The sequence below is a fragment of the Protopterus annectens genome, chromosome 1.part1, assembly GCF_019279795.1.
Source record: "Protopterus annectens isolate FY-2018-M chromosome 1.part1, PAN1.0, whole genome shotgun sequence".
NCBI classification, from domain to species: domain Eukaryota; kingdom Metazoa; phylum Chordata; order Ceratodontiformes; family Protopteridae; genus Protopterus; species Protopterus annectens.
Window position 1 is genome coordinate 1,654,244,301 of NC_056726.1, and position 23,441 is coordinate 1,654,267,741.

The window sequence follows — 23,441 nt, forward strand, 5'->3', positions numbered from 1 at the left end:
TCCTTCTGTTGTAGAGTTTGTTTATGGCAGGGGACCACCAGATTGACTGAGTTTTTTGGAGGACAGTGTCTTGGTTCTATTGGGTATGGCGAGAACCATGCATTTGTGTATGTGTTCATACAGGGCATTAGTGTATGATTTGGTGGTCATGCAGCTGTTCTCCAATTGCATGGGTGCCATGAAGTTAGCCACCTCTGTTTTTAGGAGCCCAAAGTTAGCTTTGGAGAAGTTTTTCATGTAGGGTACCTTTGCAGGGGGTGGGGGGTGGGAAGGATGTGGATTTCCAAGGTGATTAGTTTGTGGTCGGATATAACCAGGGAGGAGTTGACTATTGGTATAGAGCAATGGTTGCCCATGTTAATAATGACCAGATCAAAGATGTTGCTACCTCTAGTAAGGGTAAGAACGACCTGGTCCAGGGCATTGGAATTAATGAATTCCAGGAAACGCTGGGCAAGTGTATTGGTACATAAGTAGTTTTCCCAGTCAATGGAGGGGCAGTTGAAGTAATTTAGGATGAGGGTGTTAGGTTGACCCTAATATTCTCCAGGCTGCTTAAGAACATGAAGTGTGAGTCTTGGAACATGGTTGGAGACCTATAGCAGGCTACGACAAGAGTAAGCATTCCTATGGCAATGCACAAGATCTGAAAAACACATATATGCAAACAGCAATGTTCCCCCATCCCAATAATTTTTATTAAGTCAATTTATCCAACAACAATTTTTTGTCTTTATTTATCTGTGTTTCAATGATAATTTTATATCTGTTTATTACTGTTTTAATATAAATTTGTAAGCCTTACTTATGAGAAGTGTATCGTCAAATGTGCCTCTTTGGTCAAACAATGCCTTGTAGAGTAGTTTCACTGTTTTTGTATAAGGGGATATATGTAGTTTGATTCCTAGTTTAGGTTTACTGTTTTCTGCTGTTGCAAATGTTTGTGATTATTGTTTTGTAAGGGACTGTTTAGCATATAGACATGCTGATGGTTGTTTTGGCTTGAAAACATGTATGATGTGTTTTTCACTCTTGTAGAAAAAGTCAAGTGATACAGTGTGGGTGGCTGATTTGATGTCACCAGCTTTGATTCTGTGTGAGATTGCAGTACAGTAGGAGTAGGGATTATGCTTTCTTCTTGTTGTTCTGAGATCTCTGAGCTGGTATATATAATTAGCAGGGGAGAATAAGGTCGCAGAGATGGCTTGCATTGCTTGGGAAATTTGTTTACATCTTGGTATGTATGTGGTGTGTCATTGTGTGTGTGTGTGTGTGTGTGTGTGTGTGTGTGTGTGTGTGTGTGTGTGTGTGTGTGTGTATGTGTCTAAAATGACTGAACAGTGGATACAAATGAATTACTTGAAAGTGGGGCAAGTTCCATGAGACCACCCAATCTTATTATATGTATATCTGTCTATATGTTTCTGTTTGAATGTGGGCACTTGTGTGATTGTATATATCTATAGCTATATCTATATGTGTGTATATATATATATATATATATATATATATATATGTGTGTGTGTGTGTGTGTGTGTGTGTGTGTGTGTGTGTGTGTGTATGTGTGTGTGTGTGTGTGTGTGTATATATATATATATATATATATATATATATATATATATATATATATATTTAAATATAGATATATTTATGCTTGCAGATTAAAATGTCAAACAGGTAGTTAATCATCACGTTTGTGGTGTGAGGCTAAATGTGAAATGCATAATATTCTGACTGCACAAGTGATCGTGACTCACGTATGATCAAACAGAGCTATGAGTCAATGGGTTTAATGCTGACTTTTGCCCTGTACACAAGAGTTTGTATAGGTATTTTGCTGTTAGCAGACCAAGACAGTGTTGATATTTTCTTATTTTGGTCGTTCAGTATTTCCTTTCTGTAAGGACATTTCTATCTTCTTTTGGTTGTGCACCCATTTGTATAAATACGTTTGGGTGTGGCTTACTTCAAATATAGTGGGGCAGAAAAATCACTTCTGTTGGGTTTGCTTAGTAGGTAGGAAGGTATTTGCACTTAGTATTCATATTTATGTGTTTCAATGTTGGTTGATATTCAGGTTTTAGTGCGGTTAGGAAATTGTGATTAGGATTTTGATATTCGGCTTTTTTGTTTTTCTGTATTCAAGATTTGTTGAGTAAGATAGATAGCCAGATAGAGAGATAGAGTTGTGGAGTTTGGGAACACACTGCCCATAGTTTCATAGATTATAGCCTCGTCCAAATTTTATTGCCCCAAAACACTGTCTGGTTTAGTGACTTGTTGAAGATTACACAATAGGCAATGGATAGGGAAAGATTCAAACCTTGTACCGTTGGCACAGGAAGCAGCTCATTAACAAGTGGGAGTTTAGTCCTTTGCCTTAACTACCAGCCAAAATGAAGGGAAAAGGGTGGTAGTCGTGGGGAGGATTTACCAGAGGATGTTTCATATAAGAGAAATACAGAGCAGCAGACTAGGTAAGGAAAACAGATAGAAGCATGTATCTCTGTCCGGACAACCAATAGTTAGCAACAGCATGCCATGGATACAAAGTTTTGAGAGAGTCATATTCCTATCATCTTGGTCTAGATGGGGTTTTGAAGATGATACTTCATGAATCCACATATGAAGGATCCAGGTAGCCTGGAACATGTCCTAAAACATGTAAATGGATAGACGTTAGCCTGTAAATGAGAAACTCTGTCCATATGGTAAAATATGTGAGTTATGAAGGGAGTGAGAAGCTCCCAATGAGTATGAGCACTATAAACACTCTAAAATAGCTTCCTACATGCTAAGGTTCATAATAGTGTAGGGGCACAGGCAGAAGGCTATAAACCCCAACTTACCTTACTAGACTACCTACTAAATAAGGTATGGTTTGTGACTATGTAACAAGTGGCATATGAATAGTCAATGACTATGGTTTGAGTTAATAACTGTCTCTTTTCTTTTGCTAAATTAATAAAGAAACTGTTGGCTGATTCCATGCATGTACGTTGTTTCTCAAAAAGTACACTTGTGTACACTTACCATAAATGTAGATGTTCAAGTGTATTCACTGTTGCAGTCATTACATTTGGGTTATCTGCTTGCACGTAGCCCTCAGTCAGCCTGATTATCAAAGTCTTGGGTCCTGCATCGGATGCTGTCTCATCTTCCATGACGTCAGGTAGTCAGGGGTATAAAGCATGCAGCCGACACCAGTACATCAGTTTTTCTTGCCCCAGATGTCAGGTACCCCCATAATGGGAAGCAATTATATATCAGGTTACACTTCCAACAAAAAGCAAATACACCAGAAAGCTTAAGTATAGTAAGCAAGAAGAGAGGTATAGCCAATAGAAGTCAGGGGGTTGGAGGGAGGGTAACCAGGACTGCAATAGTGAATACACTCAAACATCTACATTTATGGTAAGTGTACACAAGTGTACTATGTTCTTCATGTTTCACTGTTGCAGCCATCACATTTGGGTAGATTCCCAAAGCTAAGGAAGGGAGGAGGCAATTAGATAGCATTAGGACCAGCTATTAGGCCCTGCAAGACTGCAGTGGCAAATCCAGCTCTGGATTTAGAAAAAAATAGCAAGTGATAATGCCTGGTGCAGGTATGTACAGAACACCAGGTAGCAACTTCTAGGATGTCCCTGGTAGGAATACCTCTGAGAAAAGCTGTAGGAGTAGATGCAGCCCTGGTGGAATGGGGTCCTATCCCCTGTGGGGTAGGTTTTCCATGGTGCTTATAGCAGAAATGAATGCAATGGCCTATCCTCATGGTTTGCTTTGAAATGGCCTTCCCCTCTACCCCTGCAGTAAAGGCAACTAGCAGCTGTTCAGATTTCCTGAGAGTCCTAGTCCTGCCCAAGTAAAATCTAAGTTGTCTGTGCACATCCAAGAAGTGCAGTATTTGTTCACCTTTGTTCTGTGAATTAGAAAAGAAGGTTGGCAAATGAATGGACTGATTAAGGGCCATACTGGATGCCACCTTGGGCATAAAGAACGGATTGATCCTGAGGGACACCCTGTCTGCATGAAAGATAATGAAAGGTGCCACTGCCATGAGGGCCTATAATTCAGACACCCTTCTTGCTGAAGTGATGGCTAGAAGGAAGGTTGTTTTCCAAAAAAGGAATTTCAACTCTGCAGTTGCAGCTGGCTCAAAAGGAGGTAGAGTGAGCTTTTCCAATACAAAGTTAAGGTATCAGGCTGGAGTAGGGGCTCTCCTGGGTGGTCTTAAATTTTTGGCCCCTCTGAGGAATTGTTTCAGCAGGGGTTGAGAGAATACGGGTGGCTCAGTATTATAATGTGCTGAAATGGCTGAGGCATGAATTTTAATAGTAGAGAAGGAGAAGGAAAGGCTCTTGTGAAGCATTTCTGTTAAGTATTGAAGAATACGTGGTAAGCTGGGCACTACTGTGCCCATCCCCTGAGTCTGGCTCCAGGCACAGAATCCTTTCCACTTATCAGCATAGGATTATCTAGTATTAGGCCTCCTTGCCTCCAGAATGACATCCAGCACTTGCTTGCTGAGGGATGGTATAGGAGAACTCAGATAATTAGCCAGGCTGCCAGGTTCAGAGTTTGAAGCTGAGGTTACATAATCTGGCCCTCCTGCTGGGACAGTAGGGATGAGGTCTGAGGCAGGTGCCATGGTTCAAGTAGTGACATACTGCGCAAGAGGGGGTACCAGTGTTGGCGTGGCCAGTCTGGTGCAATGAGTATTGTCCTTGGTTTGTCCTGTTTAATCTTTAGTAGAACTTTTGAGAGAAGAGGCAGACGGGGAAAGGCATAAACTGAGATGCTTTCCCAGGTGAAGGACAGGGCATCCACTTTCTAAGCTTGTCTGTGGGGAGTCCTTGTGCAGAATTTGTCCAATTGGTAGTTCTAAGGCGAGGCAAACAGGTCTATCTCTGGGCTCCCCCATTTGTTTCTCAAAATGTTGAATATCTTTGGTTCCACTTTCCACTCGTGTGGGTCCATGAGATTTCTGCGTAGGTCATCTGCCAGTGTATTTAGCTTGCCTGGCAGGAATTGAGCTTGTAGGTGCACTTGGTAGCTCAAGGCTGTGTTCCACAGAGCCATGGCTAGTCTATAGAGAGGGTATGAGTGGGTTCCTCCCTGCTTGTTTATGTACCACATAACAGTGGTGTTGTCCGTCTTTACCAATAATTGTCCTGGAAGAATGTGGTCCTTGAAGGCTGTCAGAGCATTCTGTACAACTAACATTTCTTTTTGGTTGATATGCAGGCGCATTTGACTTCCCTGACATGTGAGTCCCTCATGCATAGTCTGATGCGTCTGTTGTTAGGGTTTGGGCGGCAGGGGTAGAGTGAATGGCAGTCCCTTGCTGTGGTGGCAGGCCTCTGCCCAACAAAGGAACTCTGTCATTATACAAGGAATGATAGGAACCATTGATTCCAGGTCCTGAGAATGTTGACACGATAGGCTTTTTAGACACCATTGTAGTTTCCTCGTATTCAGTCTTGCATATGGAATTTGCAAGTACACCTATAAGTGCTAGCTGCTATACCGAGAACAAAACTGTCACAACCAGCGTAAAATAATTAACTGAATTTATTCAGAAATGAAAAGTACAGAATAAACGAACAGTACAGAGTTACGAGAAGTACAGAGTTTAGCGCTTTCAACCACTTAAACTGGGCTTCCTCAGAACTCGTAATACATAACATTCCTGCTGCTTATATGGCTTTTTTTGGCGCCAAATAACATTCAAATGTTTAAAGTGACATTACTTATAAATACATTGTAATTAATACATATACATATAATTCCTGTTACTATAATCAGTTGCTGGTATTATATAAACTAAAAAATTAAAACATTTTTACTTTAAATATAATGTTCAATATTCTTAACTACAAAGTTGTCTAAAAATTCCACTAAATGTATTATAAAAAGTTGACTCTTATAAAAATGTCATTTATTATTTCTTATTGATTCTGGTGTATAACAATGGTTTTATAGATATGTGGTCATTAAGACTTGGGGGGGTAGTAGCATCAAAATAGATTTGCCACCGTACCTCAAAGTTTTAAAAAGGTTAAGCTTCCCTTGTTATGGTCTATTCTAGCAGTGGCTAGAAAAATAATAACTAGAAATTGGATTTCAGATACACCTCCTTCGTTCAATGAATTTAAAAATGTTATGAATATAGTGTGCCATATGGAAATAAACACAATTAGGACTAGAACAAATAGAAAAAACATCTTATTTTATTGTATGGGATAATTTACAAAATTTGTTAAAAAAAATTTAATTTCAGTAGCATGGTATTTTAGTTTAATTGATTGATCTGATTGTAGTGGATGTCTTTGTAAATACTTTAGTTGTTTTGTTGAATATTATAATAATACCTATTTTTAATTACTTGTATAAAACTGTTATGATATTTCTCTTATATGTTAAATCAATAAATCTGTTTTGAAAAAAAAAAAAATAGATTTGCCACCAAATCTCCCTATAACTTAATAAACCCTTCATGTCCCCTCCCTTTTGATCAGTTTTTACTATTTCTAAAATAATAAATTTAAAATAGTGGTCGTCTCCTTCGTTTGAAATGTGCCTGTATAATGCATTGTTCTTATCTCTCGTCTTTATGCTGTATATGTGGTCATAAATTCTTTTTTTAAGATGTCTCTCAGTTTTACCAATGTAAAAGCTGGGACATTTTTGACATTTACTTAAATAGACCACAAACTTACTATTACAATTACCTAGTCTGCTTTTAATACAACTTCTTAATTCATTATTTAAATACACTGTTGTCTCATCAGACATATACTTGCACTGACTGCAGGCACCACATTTCAGACTTCTACCTAAGGCAAATTTCCTATCTGTCTTTAAGTTCTTATTTTTTTTCTACCATATATTTGATGTTACTCCCCATTTTAAAAATAAAATTAGGTTTTAAACCAATAATCTTAGTAATTTGGACATCATTAAAAATTAAATATCAAGAGTATCTTATAATTCTCTTAACATAAGTGGCTGCCATGTTATATTGAATCACACATGTTTTTTAGGTTCATAGGTTCATAGGTTCATACTAGGCTATCTGCCCTAGGGCATTTATAAGCCTAACCAGAGTGTGTATGGCTTTCGCCACCCATTTTATATTAATTTTGCTATGCCTTTTTTCGAGGTTAGTATACTGTGCCTCTGTCTAACAGTGACACAGAAGTGATACCCGGTGTAAACCTACGATTTCCCATCCACTCATCAAGATTCCTCTTGAAGAGAGTCAATGAGGGACTCTGCCTAACCTGGACTGGGATTTTATTCCAGAGTGAAGGGAGCCACTGGGTTATGAATCTGTCCCTCCAGCATGTCCTATTTATTTCAGTGCTGAGATTTAAGTCCCTCGAGCGTGTAGCTCAATGGGATTTGGATTTTCTGAGATGCAGCATGTCCATTAATTCCGGGTTGGACATGGCTTTATACGTCAGGCACAGATCGCCTCTGAGCAGGCGGTATGCCACTGAGTAGAGCTGGAGTTTCTTTAACCGGGCAGCATACGGCATCTGTTTGAGCCCTTTGATCCTCTTGGTGAGGTACTTTTGGGGTCTTTCCAGTTGCTGCAGGTGTCTGGTAAGGTACATCCCAAAAGGGGCATTGTACTCAATTATGGGCCTGATGAGGTATGAGTAAAGAGGCACGATGACCTCCTCTGATCTAGATGTGAATCCCTTCATGATTAGGTGGGCTATATAAAATGTTTTTCTAACCACTTTGGCCACGTGGTTGTCAAATGAGAGATTGCTATCAACTTGGGTCCCCAGGTCCCTAATTACTTCTCCTGTACGTAATGGATTACCACCTATGTGGTAATTTGTGGGCACTTTGTTTTTGCCAAAGGGGATGACTATACACTTTTGGCGTTTAGCTTGAGGCCATGGCTCTGGCACCAGTTGTCTGTTTCTATGAGGCCCTTTTGGAGGATGCTTGTGTCAGCTGGAGTGTCTATTATGGCACCCAGTTTGCAGTCATCTGCGAACTTGGTCAGCCACAGTCCTTCCATGTTGGCCTGTACCTCCGAGAAATATATACCGAACAAGAGAGGTCCCAAGACTGAGCCTTGTGGGATGCCACTTGTAACTGGTTTGGAGTCTGACATGGCTCCAGCTATTCCAACCATGTGGGTTCTGTCCTTGAGCCAGTTTGCAACCCATCTAGTGACATAGGGGTTTATATTTAAGCTGGTGAGCTTATCTATAATGCTCGAGTGGGGTATTGTATCGAAGGCTTTTGCAAGGTCCAGGTTGGCTGTGTGGACCACCTTCCCCTTGTCAATGGCCTTGGTGACTGTTTCAAAGAAATTGACCAGGTTTAAGAGGCAGGATCTGCCCTTAACAAAGCCGAACTGGGTAGGATCCAGTGTCTGTAGGTCCCCAATATCTTTATTTATAAGGTCCATGATGATCCTTTCCATAGCTTTGCAGACCAAGCTAGTGAGACTTATGGGGCGATAGTTTCCAGGATCCGCTGAGTCACCACCTTTGTGGAGAGGGACCACTGTTGCTGTATGCCACTCTTTGGGTACATATCCTGTGGTAAGGCTGAGATTGAACAGTAGTTTTAGGTTTGAGTTTAGCTCTTCTTGGAGTTCATGTAGGACGCAGCCCGGGACACCGTCTGGTCCCATTGATGCTGTGTTTCTTGCTTTGGAGAGGGCAGCTCTTACCTGAGCATCTGAGATGTCAGGGGGGGCAGCACTCTGCTGGGATAGATATTAGCCCTTTTGGTGGTGGGGGGGAGAAGTTTGCGCTGAACCTGTCAGCTAGGATGTTGGCAATGTCTGTGGGTTCGGTGTATTTTTTGTCATTTTGGACTAATTCTGAGCATATCTGGGAATTCCCACCCAGGTTCCTAACATAACTAAAGAAAGCCTTGTGATTATCCTTAGTGTCCTGTGCAATTTTTCTATCGAAGCTGGCCTTAGACGATTTTATGAGTGCCCGTAGTTTTTTGCTAATACTGATCAGAGATGCCTTCCCTTTTTGGGATTTTGCTCTGTCATGTAGTAGCTTCCTCCTTCTATTGTATAGTTTGTTTATGGCTGGGGTCCACCAGACAGGACGTCTGCCTTTGGAGGATTGGGTCTTGGTTTTATTTGGTATTGCATGATCCATGTATTCCTGAAGGTGTTCATAGAATGCATTTATAAAGGATTTTGTGGCCTGGGCCGTATTATCCACAGGCCCGGGGGCTTTGAAGGATTCCACCTTGGTTTTGAGGAGTGTGAAATTTGCTTTATAGAAGTTTTTCACTCTGGTTTTCTGGGCATGGAGTGGGGCCGAGATGTGAATATCCAGTGAGATTAGTTTATGGTCTGATCTTACCAGTGAGGGATACACTTCTGCTCTGGAGCATAGAGTCCCCATGTTGGTGATGATCAGGTCCAGTATGTTTTCCCCTCTTGTGGGAGTGGTAACAAGTTGTCCCTTAGTATTTGAGTTTATAAATTCTAGGAACCTTTGGGCTAGGGTGTTGGAGCTAGAGTAATGCTCCCAATCTATGGTTGGGTAGTTGAAGTCACCCAATATAATGGTGTTTGGAGAGATCTTCATATTTTCCAGTGTTCTCAGGAAGGCCGAGTGGGGTTCCTGGGTTTGGGAGGGTGGTCTGTAGCAGGCGATAAGCTGGAAGGCAGTTTTACCCACTGTTAGTTGCACATGGATAGTCTCCGATGCTTCGTGCTGTGCCACCAACCTGGAGGTGTGGGTATCTTTGACGAATATTGATACTCCCCCTCCTTTTGTGGTTCGGTCCACGTTTTGGGGCCGAAAAGCATGGTATGAGGTATAACCTGGTAGTGCTGGGGTGCTCTCGATAGCCTTGAACCAGGTTTCTGTTACTGCACAGATATCAATGTTCTCCATGCTAAGGAGAGTTTTGAGTACGTGCATCTTGAGGTTTAGACTTCTGGCGTTGAGTAGCATTACTCTTAGTTTCTTATCCCTTGTGATACCTATGGAGGTAGGTTTGTCTTTTGAGCCTTGCCTAAAAAAGGCACTATGGGGGTAGCAAGAGCCTTTGCCAATATCCAAAAGCCCAGGGGTGACAGGTGCAAGCCGTCCCTAGCGAAGCATCGTGGCTTGTCGAGCATGTCATCCCAGGCTGACAGGCATTGGATCCCCTTTGAATGACACCAATACTTAAGCCAATTGTTGAATTTGATAATCTTGTCTTCATACTGTGGCATCATTCTTGGTGAGGGTAAGATGCTACTCAAGGTCAGGGTCATACCGGCCTGGGCTACATGCTCACAGAGCTCCTCTATGTCTCTTTTCATGTAGTCTGGGCAGGTACGTCTCAGGTCATTCACACCAGCATGGACAATGACTGAGTCATATTTGTACTTGCCTTGGAGTAACCTGAGTGCTTGTGTTATGTGGCGGATCCTAGCGCCCGACAGGCAGCTCACCGTGACCTTCTCCTTGTTCAGCCTGGTGAGCGGGACGTCAGTGTGCCTGATGATAGAGTCACCTATTACAAGTGTATCAGGTGTGTTGTTTAGCCTTAAGGGCTGTGACTGTTCGCCACACTGGCTTTGTGAGCTATGTGTTGCACGTGTTTTGTTTTGGGGTAGCGGTTGCTTGGGTGTCTGCTTTGGAGGTCTCTGCTGCTTAGGCAGATTTTTATTTAGAGCCTCCAAGTATGTTTTTGTGTGTTTATGTGTTTGGTTTGCTGTTGTGGTAGGTCTATGTGAGATTGGAATTGTAGTGAGTGTGGTTTCCTTCTCCTCCTGACTGGTTAAGCCAGTACTGAATTGAGAGAGCTTAGCCTCCAGTTTGGCTATATGGTTGCATCTCTCACATGTGTTGGAATTTGTTGGGAGGAGGAGAGGGTTGTCTGTGTACATTAGGCAGTTGTAACATTGCCTCAAGATTCCCAGGTTCACCAGCTGGACCGGAGAGATTGACAACTGACCTTTGGACATGCTAGAATAGTATTGCAAATTCCTTTATAATTGAAAAAAGGGCCAATGGGGAACAAGTTACTCAAGGGGAGTTTGTGAGGGTGTAGTGCTTTTAATTTTTTAGTGCTGACTTATATAATTGCTTTAGTGAGCAAGTGCTAGGCTTTAGCGTAGGAATAGGGTGTTTATTATGAGAACTAGATCAGTTCCAAGGTTCAAACCCAAATAAGCGGCGCTGCTCGATGCCACGCTATGCACAAAATCACGCAAAGCTGCACTACAGCGTGAGGTAGGCCATCTGGGAAGTTGTATTCAAGCTTGCTCCCAGGAATACAATTTGTTGGCAGGGTACTAGGTGTGATTTTGAAAATTAAAACCATTATTAGATCCCATATTTCTCTTAACCTGTACTACACTAGCTCCTTGTCCTAAAACTCTGTTCTTACTACCTAGCAATGATGAATATCTGATATCACGTAGATTTAAAACATACTGTTTTGTAGTGTCCATCATATTCCTAGGATATCCTCTTTGTAAAAATAACTTTTTGATGTACTCTAATTCTCTCCTTAAGTCTTCATCATTTGAGGTCATGCGTGCTAGACGTATACATTGACCTTTAAATATTTTATTTTTTAATTTCTCAGGATGGCAGCTTGAATAGTGCAAGTAACTATTAGAAAATGCATCTTTCCTATAAATAGATGAGGAAAATTGATGTGCTTCATATTTAATTAGGGTATCCAAATAGGGTACACCTGTATTATTGTGACAGTAGGTAAATTTTAAATAATTACTACTAGAATTTAGGGTTTGAATAAATAACTCTAGTGGAATTTTTAGACAACTTGGTAGTTAAGAATATTGAACATTATATTTAAAGTAAAATTTTTTTTATTTTTTAGTTTATATAATACCAGCAACTGATTATAGTAACAGGAATTATATGTATATGTATTAATTACAGTGTATTTATAAATAATGTCACTTTAAACATTTGAATGTTATTTGGTGCCACAAAAGCCATATAAGCACCAGGAATGTTATGTATTACGAGTTTTGAGGAAGCCCAGTTTAAGTGGGTGAAAGCGCTAAACTCTGTACTGCTCGTAACTCTGTACTGTTCGTTTTTGAATAAATTCAGTTAATTATTTTATGCTGGTCATGACAGTTTTGTTCTCGGTATAGCAGCTAGCACTTATAGGTGTACTCACAGATTTCGATTACCGAGTTATAGTGTTTTGTTTTTTTCTGTTTTTTTGCATATGGAATTAGTAGAATGCAAGAGGCCATGAACCCCAGGGCTTGCAGTATTTTCCTTGCAGATAACTGGGTCTTTGTGACCAGTAGTTTGAAGTAGGCTGTCAAATAAACTTGTTTCTCTAGCATGAGGTAGGCCATCTGGGCAGATGTATTCAAGCTTGCTCCCAGGAATACAATTTGTTGGCAGGGTACTAGGTGTGATTTATTTTCGTGTATGGTGTACCCCAGTGAAGACAGGAGTTTCTTTACAAATGCCAGATGATTTAATAGTATATCCTGGCTTTCTGTCTGAATTAGACAATCACCCAGGTATGGGTATATTTGAATATTTCTTTGCCTGCAGAATGCAATGACTGGAGCTAGGCACTTTGTGAATACCCTGGGTGCAGTAGATAAGCCAAAGGGCAGTGCAGAGAACTGATAGTGCATGTAGCCTGATCTGAAGCATAGGTATTTTCTGCAAGTTTCCCTTATTGGGATGTGCAGGTAAGCTTCTTTTAAATCCAATGTTGCTTACCAGGCATTTTTACCTTGCATGGGAAGCAGCTGATGAAGAGTTAGCATTCTGAATTTTGGGATTACCAAAAAGGTGTTCAGGATAGACAGTTCCAGGATAGGATGCCAGGAGTTGTCTTTTCTGGGTACCAGGAAAGGTCTTGAGTAAAAACCTTGTCCCCATTCCTCTTCTGGGATAGGTTGAATAGCCCTGATACTTAGAAGAGAGAGAACCTGCTGTTGAGCCTCTGCCCACTGATTTGGGGGTAGGTCTGGCCAACTGTTTGAGGCTGGTAAGGTGTGGAAGTGGAACCTGTACACTTGGGAAACTATATTTAAAACCCATTTGTCTTGGGTAATGAGTTCTCAGTTTTTGCATGCAGGGCGATCTTTCCCCCTAAAGGTGCAGTCAGTTGAGCAGGGCTTGGAAGGTTTAAGGTTAAGTCATTGTGACAGTTTACCATAGGGGGGAGTCTTACTACTTCCAGCTTTGGAAGTGGGAGCCCCCTACTGCTTAGACCTGTGAGTACCTTGAGACTGAAGCTTGGGTGGTCTGCTGGTCCTGGGTTTGGACTGAGAAGGCCTGGAAGAGACAGGAAAGGACCAGTTCTTAGAAAGCCAATGCCTACTAAATCTAGGAGGCTGTACTTGCAGGAAATCTTTAACAGTTTGCATAGATTCAGCTTTTTCCTCCATCTTTTTTAGTATTTCTTCTGCTTTGTTGGGTGGCCTAATGGTTAAAGTGTTTGCCTTACAAACACAAGGTGCAGGTTTTCAGTCTCACAAGGGATAATTGGCTAGGCTTAAAATGGCTTGCAAGGGCAGTTAGCCTAGAATGAACCTATATTGTCAAACAGGCAGTCTTGGTTTAAGGGAGCATCCAGTAATTTAGCTTTGACATGATCTGGCAAAGTTTGCTCCTTAAGCCAAGCATGCCTTCTAAGTACAGCCCCAGTGACAGCAGCCCTGCAAGATGTCTCTAAGGAGTCAAAACCACATTGCAAAGTATGTTTACCAACTTGTTCAGCAGAATGCATTAAATCCTGTAATTCTTTATTCTCAGCACAGTCAGGAATCAACATAATTTTCTGTTTAAGCAATCCAATAATATGCTGCTGATACTTTAACATATGAAACTGGCAGTTTAAGGCCCTAATGGCCAAAGTAGCAGAAGTATATACCTTCTTACCCCATCTGTCCAGGGCCCTAGAATCTCTATCAGAGGGGGTAGGGTTTTTGGCAGTAGTAGCCTTAATGCCTTTGGGTCCCTGTGAAATGGTCTCTGGATCCACAGTAGGATTTTTAAAGAGGAACTTGTGAGAGTCAAGTACACTGTAATACCTGTCAGGTTTCCTGGGAGCCAGAGGTAAAGTATCTGAGGCCAGGCTAGAATCCATGAAGGCATCATCTACAATGCCCAGTACAGGGGGAATAGCTAAAGGCCTGTATTGAGGTAGGAGTAAGAATTCCCTAAGCCTCTTTTTGGAGTCAGAGTAATCCCGGCTTTCCCAGCTGAAATGTTCTCTAAGAGTATGCAAAGTTTCACCAAAAGAGAAATCTTCTGGAGGGGAAGCAGAGAGAATGGAGTCCTCTGCATCAGAATCCTCATAGGTAGATAAGGGCAATTCCTGGTCATCAGAAGAAACAGAAATTTCAGAATCCTGATCAGAAGAATCAGAAGGAAAATCAGTTCTAGGTCTCTTAAAGGGAGAAGGGTGGCTTCCCCTGATTAGAGTAATAAGGTCTTCACCCATTCTTATCATTTGCTTTTTAGGCATAGGGGCCTGACCATGTGGTCTGGGTGTCGGTTTTCTAAGCATGGATCGAGTTTTAGGCATTGAATAAGAAGATGGCCTTGGTTTGATATGCAAGTCAGTAGGCCTGAATACACCCTCAGAAGCCAGTGCCTGCACAGCGGCTCCGGACCCATCAGAGGTAGAGACATTTGCAGGTTCCATAGTTGAAGAAGCATCTCATGGCATACCAGACTCCGAATGGGTCTCAGTAGAGGCCTGCAAATCGAAGTAGAGGGTATCAGGGCCTGCAAAAGCACCTCACTGAGTACCGGCGAACTGGCGACTAGCTTAACAGAAGCGTCATTGGCAGCTTTGGACCTATGCGGTCTATCTCTGTATCTTTACATTTTTTTAGAATGTCGATAGTCGGATGGCTTACAGAAGCCATTTCTGGATAACTGTACTGAGTATTGAAATAGTTTGATGTGAAAATGAACCGACGACGAATAGTTCGAGGATTGAATAAGGCACAAAACCAACACAGAGGGATTTCATGGTCTGGGCCTAAGCAAGGACTGCAGTACAAATGAAAATCCTTATGAGGTATTTACTTTCCACAAGTAATACAATTGTTAACTTTTATTGACATTGGTTTAGAGGAAGAAAAAGGATCCCCAATGGGATCCCCAATTTTGAAGACCTTGGTTCTGAAACTCGAAAATGAAAATTTCAGGAGTCGGCCGACCAGCACTTGTGAACTGCTTCTGCTTTGGGCACCGCACGGCAAGAAAGACTGATGTAATGGCATCGGCTGCATGCTTTATACCCCTGACTATCTGATGTCATGGAAGATGAGACAGCATCTGACGCAGGACCCAAGACTTTGATAATCAGGTTGACTGAGGTTTACCTGCAAGCAGATAACCCAAATGTAACGACTGCAACAGTGAAACATGAAGAACATCTGCATTTTATGTTAGAAAAAAGTAAAATCTGTGTGCTGGTGCAATTTGAAGCCCATGCTTTTTGTCTCTTTTGTGGTTAACAGAGTAACTTGCGGCATTAATTCTCCTTCAGATGATAAGCTGTTGGAAATACACACAGGAACAATTTTGCCATAAGAAGTGACTTTGCAAACTAGCTAAATGCAAATGCTCTGCTTGAAATGTTCTGTCTCTTATAGTAGTTGAGTGTTTAGCTGAACTGGACTGTTGACTCCTGTCAAGATGTGTGGCAAAATTTATGACATCTATAAAAACCCTTGTGCCCATAAGGGACTGGGGGGTTGGCCTGGCAAAAGTGATCCTCATAATAAGAATGGCTAATTTGGGAAAACATTCCTTCTTGGGGAATTTCTTCTGTGAAGCAAAAAATGTATGTATACTGAAACTTTATTCTGTTCAAGAGAGAAATGTCACTCAAGATTTAGTGCATTATGCCATAGATCTTCCTAGAAATTGCATATCCATCCATAGGCTCATACTAGGCTAACTGCCCCTGTGGGCCATTTTAAGCCTAGCTACTAACCACGTATGAGAATCAAAACTTACACCTTGCGTCTGTAAGGTAAATACCTTAACCATTATGTCAACCTCCCATCTGTTGACAAATATCTTCTCAGTCTCCAACAGATATCCACACTACTAAGCCAACCATCCAGTTCACTGGGAATATAAAGGCCAACTTTACCTTTGGAAAAAAACTCAGAGTTGGAAAGGGATATTTGAGAGATATGCAGGGAGAGAAAACTGACACTGAGTTGAGTGGCTTATGATTTGTTCCCCAACTCAATGGGGATGCAACAAAAGCATCCATAGATCTTGAGAATGTTGATGTACACATGTATCAGAAACTGAAAAAAGAAATGCTGCATGGGTTGAGCCATCATCAAATTCACAATCACATTTCACAACTAGACATTCAGTATGGACAGAGGTAAAACCATGAATGGCTGGTTTCATAGATCTTTTGAAATTGTGGCTAGAACACCATAAACTAATGTAAGTAAAATTCATGAAATCTTGACAGTGCATACATTCAAAAGTGCATTCCCTTGTAATGTATGAAAATGGGTATTCCACACTCACACTCACACTATGGGTGGTATTTATAGTCATTATGCAAACATATTAAGACTATCTGCACTGTCTGTGCATGAGCAAAATTTAGCTGAGATTTACAGAAGCTACGTATGCTAATGTGCAATGGCTGTGACAAGCCTAAGCAAATGAATGCATAATGAGAGGTAAATGATTATGATGTAACTCAGCATATGCTAATGAAGCATTATCATGTCTTTTTGTAATTTACAATGAATTGTTACTGTTTTTCCATGCTGTCCAGAGATACATTACATAAAGGGGAGCCTCACCAACCCTATCTACTTTGCAATCCACAGTGATGCTCTCACTTGTGAGTAGCTTTGATATTTATAGGTGTGAGTTCCTTGTCTTGGCCAAGTCAAATTGCTTCCACCCAGCAGTGCTCACCAGCTAAGGAGAATACATAGGCAAAGGATAAGTCACTATAACCTTGATAATTATGAGATACTTGGTAGGTTCAGAGTAGACATGGATAGAATAAGGCTCTTAGTGAGCATATATGACCCCCCCCCCCCCACAGGGGTGCTAGAGGAATGTATGAACTTCCTATCCTTGTGGATATTAAGGTATGTATAGCTGCCATTACACATGCCACAGGGACCTCCCAGATACAGAATAGGGCACATTGGGTATCTCAGAAGCTTCTGAATTAAAGAGACTGCAGCATTTCTCAGATTTACTCTTGGTACATGCGGCTCAGTACATCTATTTCCCAGTATCACTTCATGACCAAGCCAGGACTATGCATGCCTTTTATGGGATGGTATGTTTCCCTGAAGTATTTGGTGGGATAGATTACACCTATGTTGCAATTAGGGCTAATTGTCCATGGGGTGAGAGTACCAGAATAGGAAGGGCTACCATTCCATCAGTCACAAGGTAGTGTGTGATGCATGGTGATCATCTCTGCCCAGCACCCTGGCAGTGAGCATGATTCACATATCTAGCCATCCTGGCAGTGTACATGATTCCCACATCTGGCCATCCTGGCAGTGCACATGATTCCCATATCCAGCATTCCTGGCAGTGCACATGATTCCCATGTCCTGCACACTATATCTTTCTACCACCACTTCCTGCATGGTAGGATGTCCTGCAGAAAAAACATATACTTTTTCTTTTTTTTATTGCATTTAAGTAGCTATTCATTGTGAAATATATTGCTAAATACTAAACCACCCCTTTCTCTCACCCTCTCATTTATTTTTCTTTTTTTTTTATTTGTCTTTCAGGCATTGCTGGAGATCTACTGGATCCATGGTTCATGACGCCAGTGAGAATTCCAAGTGGAACTGCAGAAAACACCTAAAACACATCCCTCCCAAAAACATACTGTCATTGTAAAGGTCTTTGGCGTCCTGAACAGTCAATTTAGGTGCCTGGATGAGGCTAGGAGCACCCCTTCAGTATGACCAGGCTACTACATGCAGGGTGTGACTACACTTTGCATTTTGTAGAACGCGATCATACTACAGTCTGCTGGTGAAGTGCACTACTCAGTTCTAGTCCCACTCTGACTAAAGATAACCAGCTGGCAGAGTCACAAGGGACTCCATGTGGTAGGCTAGTGCATGGCATATGGTTGCCCAGGTAAACAGGGGCATATAGTTCACTCAGTTTAATGTTTCCTTTCTTATAATAAACGCACAGAGTGCAATTAATGCATACAGTGTTGGTTACGCTGTGTGGTGTATGGTCTGCTGCCACTGCTCATCTGGCATTCCTTCTCATCTTTAAATATTTTTTTAAGAACAGTTACTCATATTACTGTTTGTAAAAGTGATGCCTGAGTGCTCACTAACTTCTGTTCATTGATGTCATAATGCATCAGTGTCATAGTGCAACATATAAGTAGTAATCACATTTTTATCTGTTTTGTACAATAAATTCTAGAAAGGTGGATTACCTAATTATGCATGTACTGAATGTCTTCAAGTAGTTTAGCTAGTAAAAACTGTTAATTCTGTGTTTTACATGATTTCATTTTTTTTTTTATTTGAATGAAAATGTAGCATATTTCTCATATTATGCCATATAGTATCAGTTTAAAACATGTTTTGTCTGTTGAGGTATTACACATTAGATTTTTATATTTTTTTCACACACAATAATTTGTCGCCTCAGAGACAAAACTATCATCATTATGGTGAGGGTGAAGTAGCATCGGTGTTTGTTTATATGGCAGGATGCACATAATCTGTGATGTTCTCATTAATGAATTACTATGCAAACTTATGCATTGCTACCTTTAAGCTGCAGGTAACTGCCAGCTTTAAGAACGGTAATGCATACAGTTTTAATGGAGTTAATCACTGCAATCCTATGTCATGACATACAGATTTCTTTCCATAATTTCCTGAAGTTTTAAACAGTATCATTACAGGAACTAAAAGTATACAGCTGAAAAGTGTCCTATTTGAGCTAAACATTGACCTGCATTAGTGAAGGCCAAATTGTAAGTAACAGAAATGTCACACTTGAATCACAGAAGGACAAGGTGAAATGTGTCATACACATCGCCAGGAGACAGGCTAGCTAATGGTGCAAGTGATTTTGAAGAGGGACTGTCATGGGAACTGGGTGGTGAGTTGGTCAGATGCCATGACCAACTTGATGGAGGTGATCTTGAAGACTTTAATCTGACAGTGCTGAGGAAACTTGATCAGGACCTTAAATGATAGGTTCTACTAAGTTTAGATAAATCCTGACTTGCCCTGCATGAAATCTGTTGTGCTTGCTACCCCAATTAATTACAATCCTTTATTGAGAATCACTTGTATGCTTATGTGATATGACCTCATGTGTGTGGATGGTACCCCATCCTCGTCCCCTTATACTTGAATCTGGTAAGTCCTAAATAGTGCATACATGGAGGTGGCCACTGATGCTTGGAGTGCCACCATACTGCACATCAGTGTGACTCTGACATTATCCCTGCTCTGTGCATGTCCAAGTAGTACTGGAAATTGTTACACATACCCTGCATGAATTATGTTATCATTATAGTCAACATCATTTTCAACAGCCATTCTGGTGTTGATATGCTACACATTTATTGGTAAAGTGAAATTGCTCATTTCTGTTGCTGACCCTGTAAAAAAAAGTATTTGAAAACATTACTAATAAAGAAATAGCATACAGTACTGTATGGTTATCAAGGAGGTATGGGGACATTTACCATGCACACTACCTTCATTGTCATTCTGTATAGATGTGGAGGTTTCATCTATTAATAGTAATTGTCATGCATTGACCAAAAGGCAGGAGTCAGAGCTGGATGTGGGAGAGTTAAAGATGTTAAGATTTGCACTGGGTATGACGAGGGTGGACAGAATTAGTAATAACTGTATTAGAGGGTCAGCCTAGGTTGGACCGTTTAGAGACAAAGTCAGAGAGGTGAGATTACATTGGTTTGGACATGTGCTGTGGAGGGATGCTCGGTCTGTTGGGAAAAGGATGCTAAGGATGAAGCTGCCAGGTAAGAAGAAAAGAGGAAGGCCTAAGATAAGGTTTATGGATGTGGTGAGAGAAGACATGCAGTTGGTTGGTGTGAAATGCATAGGACAGGAAGAAATGGAAACAGATGATCCGCTGTGGTGACCCCTAATGGGAACAGCTGAAAGAAAAAGCAGAAGAAGAAAGAAGAAGTCATGCATTTAATGTAATCCATCCATGTCAGCATTAAGTTTTCTATGTAAAAATATGTTACTGTGACCAGGCAAGTGTTGCTGCAGCAGATGCTGATGACAGCCAGTGTCCACACCATCTCTGATTATTCCAGTGCCAATATCTTCTATTTTATATTCATTCTCATGGATGGAGAAGAGTGTTATTGAGATAATTGTTGGAGCCTCCCAGCTGTGGTACGGCCAACTGCATTCTGCATCTCCTTGCTTCTAACACATCCTACCATAGCATTTTCCCTCTTCTTTCACTACTTAATGTGCTGTTTCTTTCAGCCATTGCATTAATGTCCAGGAAAAGTTGATTACAGGGTTTTGTCTCCTCAGCTTGTTTGGGCCCCCTTTTACCAAACAGATGTTTTCCATATGTCATAATCACTGCCGTGAACATGTTATTTTCCAGTATGCACGTATTTGGTCGGCCGGTAGATGGCCAATCGGAAAATTTTCGAATGCATGTCTGCGAGTTTGCATAAATGCGAATACAAAGTAAGTGAAACGCAAAATGCCCCCCCCCCCTTTGTGACCCATGGTAGCGCTTGTTTAGGTCGTAGAGTGGTCGAAATTGTCAAATTCTGTGTTTTGTTTGACATTCTGACCGTTACCCACAGGGAGATTCGATGTTGCAGGTCAGTGTTGTATCTGATCGACGGAAGGTTGTTCGATGAAATCCATGTATTCCTTATTTTCCACATGGCTGAAGCTGACCTTTCTTAAGCTTGATCCCTTGTTTTGTATGATTACTGCTCATGAAAAAGGCCGCAGTCCCACACAAAAAAATTTGATCAAATCATAAGTCAAACTGTACAACACTGACCATGTGAGCTTGCCTTCCTCCAATAAAAAAGTAATGTAACACAAAACCCATAATTGTATACACATGCAAAATCTCAGTCCACCAAGGAAAGTTATGCTACATTAATGCCAACAGTACATTCAGAACAATAAAGCAATCACTTCAACAGATTCACCCTTCACTTAGCCCTATTGTTTTTCATGTATCATAATGCTATCAGTTTTTATTCTTCAGTGACACTCATAAATTTCCAAGTAAGGACACACGTATGTTCAGCCAACAATATATCCTTACCAGCGTGGCACTTCACAACTAAAAACACATAAGTGTGCACAATCATTAAATGATGCCACAGTAAATGATTTTTCTCAGTGATCACTAATCATTTCCACTGCTGCTGTAATGATTTTTCACTTATAAATGACAGCTTTGTACTATTCTCCAAAGCCATGGTAATATTACTATCATTTCTGTTAAATAAACATTTTTTTAAAGGTAATTCACTAATTTAACATCATTTTGAAATATTTCATATTACCATGGTTTTATTATTTTTTCTTACTTAAAACAGTCGGTAGTTTCCTAAGTCATTTGCCACCTAATTATAGTAATCTCAATTTAATACAGCAGCAGACCTACTTAAGTATTCTGTAGACAAATTACCCTTTTATGCTTAGTGCTATGAATCACAGTAATACACAATTGTGTACAGTCACTTATGCATGTAAGTCTTTCTTGACCGCTCATGAACACAGCCTTGTGTTCACTTAAATACAATGCAGAAAGCCGCAACACCTTCAGTAGTCTTTAGCATGTACTCAAAGTTAAGTATATTTAGAAAAAATACAAAATAGTCTTTTTTGTTTACACACACACACATATATATATATATATATATATATATATATATATATATATATATACTGCATATATAGATATATTAGTTCTGCTCTACAAAGGAATAAATGACATTCGGGTTTAATACTTTAAAAAAGGCAGTTAAGGCAATAATCAGCAATTGTAAGTAATTCAAAGAAAGATGATGATTGCATACTGGTTTTTATTTACTATATAAGTAAAATGTGAATGTATTCCTTTAATAAAAACACACACACACACACACACACACACACACACACACACACGTAACTGACAAATAATTTTTGGTAAAACCAAACTTGCCAATAATAACAGTATCTGGTCTAATGCCCCTCTGGTTAAATGGGTTTGGTTAAGGTGATGTCAGAACCCAGAGGGAGTGGTTCTAAACCTGTGAAACACAGCCCTTCTTATACTTCTGCATTTGTGAAAGCACAAGGCTGCATACCTAGCTGATAAGACTCGGTGACCCTAATAATTGTCCACCTGCTTAGGGATTCATGTCTGGATAAGATCCAGGTGTGCACAAGAGGAAGTGAGTGGAAAAGATTGATATCTGTCAGGACTTGGGTGAGCACCTGTCATCTCTACTTTGGCCAAAAGTGCTGCCACAGGTACACTGACCTACAGAAACATAGGCCCAACCAGATGGCTGAGTGGGGAGACCAGCTACTGGTGAGAACGCCAGAGTTCTAAATTAAGTTTATTTTTTTTTCTCATTATTTTGGTCATGTTAAACATAGGCTTAAAAAATTAAACTACAAGGTTGTATAACTGAAGGTATTTACTAGACGAAATATGCGTAACTGCAAATATGAACCTATAATGTTATCATAAGAGTTCCTATTATATAATCAAAGACACAATCCATCAAATGCGTCTTGATTGAACTTGAAAGCAAGAAACAGCAAAATAGCAAAACGGCATATAAGTGATTTCTTTCCCTGGGAAATAAATCGCTTGGCCGCCTCCATTACTTTGCCATTTCCGTCACTGTAGTGAGATCTCAGAGTAGGTATATTTAAGTAGAGGGGGTGTGGTGGGCAAAGCCCCCCACTTTATGTAATGCTTTGAACTTTTTACTTTATTTTATTTTATTTATTTATTTATTTAGTTTTGGTGGAACAGCAATTTTTTCCCTGGGGAAAAAATCGCAGTTCCGAGTGTTTGGGATTGTAAGCTTTTGCTTACATGGGGTCGATAAATCAGTGTTCGCTTTTTTAAGCATTCGCTGATTTAATATAGACCCTATTATAATAATGTAAAAGAAAACATAAAAATATCTGTACACAGAACTGCATCTGTATACAAATAAATGGAATGTCTATGTGATAACATAACAGTCTGCATAAATACAAATGGAACACAGGTAAGAGTAAAATAATAATCTGTATATATATATATATATATATATATGTATATATATATATATATATATATATCTGCAAATCACAGATATATATCTGCATGAATACACTTACAGCTACTTGTTCATGTATTTATACAGAAAGCCAAAAAAATAAGTGTTGTATTTCTACATATTAA